Source organism: Cydia strobilella, chromosome 11, assembly GCF_947568885.1.
Source record: "Cydia strobilella chromosome 11, ilCydStro3.1, whole genome shotgun sequence".
NCBI lineage: Eukaryota > Metazoa > Arthropoda > Insecta > Lepidoptera > Tortricidae > Cydia > Cydia strobilella.
This window is the reverse complement of record NC_086051.1, coordinates 907,536-909,730: the sequence shown is the minus strand read 5'-3', so window position 1 is coordinate 909,730 and position 2,195 is coordinate 907,536. Positions and strand designations below refer to the sequence as shown.

The 2,195-nt window shown below is 36.3% G+C and overlaps 1 non-coding gene across 1 annotated transcript; it reads left to right on the top strand.

The window, feature by feature from the left end:
- Positions 1–222: 222 nt before the first annotated feature.
- On the top strand, positions 223–294 carry Trnaa-ggc (transfer RNA alanine (anticodon GGC)). Its single transcript has one exon. It is a non-coding gene; the product is annotated as a tRNA-Ala (tRNA).
- The last annotated feature ends 1,901 nt before the right edge of the window (positions 295–2,195 follow it).

The window sequence follows — 2,195 nt, the reverse complement described above, 5'->3', positions numbered from 1 at the left end:
CCATTGGTCTAAACATTAATTAGTTAAGCCTTTCTCAAAGCCTTCAATTCCGAAGGCTTATTGTAAATGCAAACCTCATGGCGCAGTACAAAGTGCAGTCTCAAACTAGCTTGTAAGCTTTTCCTTGCAGTGATGTTTTAGATTTATCTCATAACAGATATACAGATGTCGCTAGTGACGTCGTCACAGTTGCAATGATTAAATTCGCGTTGATTGACGGATGGTCAGCTGGCGCAATTGGTAACGCATTGGACCGGCAATCCAAGGATGTGGGTTCGAGTCCCACGTTGACCAGAGTTGATCATCGTTGATTTTTTCATTGTGATTGACATCTGTATATATAATTTATAGATTATCTCATAACGTTTTTTTATTAACGATTTGTTGCGAATCTTACTTAAGATGATTGAGGGGTTTGTTAGCTCTATAAACAGGTTGGCAGGGAAAAAAAGCTTTGAGTATCTTTTGATCGCCATTTGTCGTATCTAAAAATGTCACGCACACGCCTTGGCGTGTCATTTAAGTAGCTACCATAGCTATTACTTTTTGCAATGTCAGTTGCAAAGAAACATACGGACAATCTGATAAAAAACGGTCCCACACACCAAGACTATAGACGCCTGTGGCTCTGCCTGCAAATTATCGACCATTTAAAAACTAAAGCATGGAGACTACATAAAGGAGCCAAATCTCTATGTATGAAAAGTGTCCATCAAAAACAGTAATTAGGCGGCGCCACCAGCATACACCGAAATACTACCAAAAACAACCTAATAATAATAAATAATTAATAATTTGGTCGGGTTATTTGTTGCCTATGGTTCATGTTATACTCATGTGTCAGAGCCTAACTAGCGCCACCGGAGAGATTAGGAACTATTATTTAAATCTGAAAGCGGTTACTTTTGCAACAATTCTGCCATAAGAAATTGGCATCCTTTCTATACCATCCATAAACAAAGGTATGTTTTTAAATGGTCGATAATGTGCAAAACAAAAACGTAAGGAGGTTGCTGTGGCAAAGTATGCTATAAGACTTAAATTTTTATTGGCGACGCATACAACTCTCGCCGCTTTTAAAGGATCTAGGATTCCATTTCCATACTGATTGACTGCAAAATATTTAACTTTGTAACCCTTTTTATAAACAAACGGTTTCTACAAATCTAAGACAAGTAACCTTTAGCCCCTTTTTAGTGAATAATCGTGTAAAAACCGGACAAGCGAGAGTCGGACTCGCCCACCGAGGGTTCCGTTCTTTTTAGTATTTGTTGTTATAGCGGCAACAGAAATCGCATAGACACTTACATACATACATACACACGAACATTCATAAGACTTAGGTATAGGCTAATTTTAATTAAGTAAATTGATTGTTATTTGTATTTAAGCTTTCCCTTATTTATTTTTTACATTGTGTTTTCACTTAGGTATATTTACTGAGTGCCCACCTAGTCCATCTACTGGGCCTTACTGAAAATCAGCGTCGCGGAGTGTGCCATGTTGGCTCACACCGTGACACCAAGCTGAGTAAGGACCATTTAGCGCAACCTCATTCTGTGTAATTATTTATAGTTTTAGTCATATGTTGTGTTGTGCTAATAAATGCTTTTTCTTTCTTTCTTTCTTTCTTAAATACATCATCTGTGAAAATTACGGTTGATGAGATACAGCCTGGTGACAGACAGACGAACACACAGACAGACGGACAGACAAGTCTTAGTAATTGGGTCCCGTTTTTACCCTTTGGGTACGGAACCCTAAACATCGTGAACGTTTAAATCTGACATAATGTAACCTTAAGTTGTGTAAAGAACAATAGTCGTTATTATTATTTAATTAAGAATAGACGATCGTATTTTAAGCAAGTAAGCTCATTAAATTGTATTGCAAAAAAAAATATTTTCATCATCAAACAATGCCTTCAAAGCTATTTTTAGTCAAGATTACTAAAGTCTTATCTAACGAAATTTCTACATTAAAATTTAATATTAGAAATATTCAAACTAACAAAAGGTTCTCGAAATTTTGTAGGATTATTCATGAAGTCTAATTCAGGGGTAAAATATAATTAAAATAACTTTGCGAAGTTTAACGCAAGTTGCGGGAGCATTGTGGTGATAATTATTTCTTTGTACTATGGAATTTGATTTCCTTAATAAAAAAACCGGCCAAGAGCATGTCGGGCCATGCTC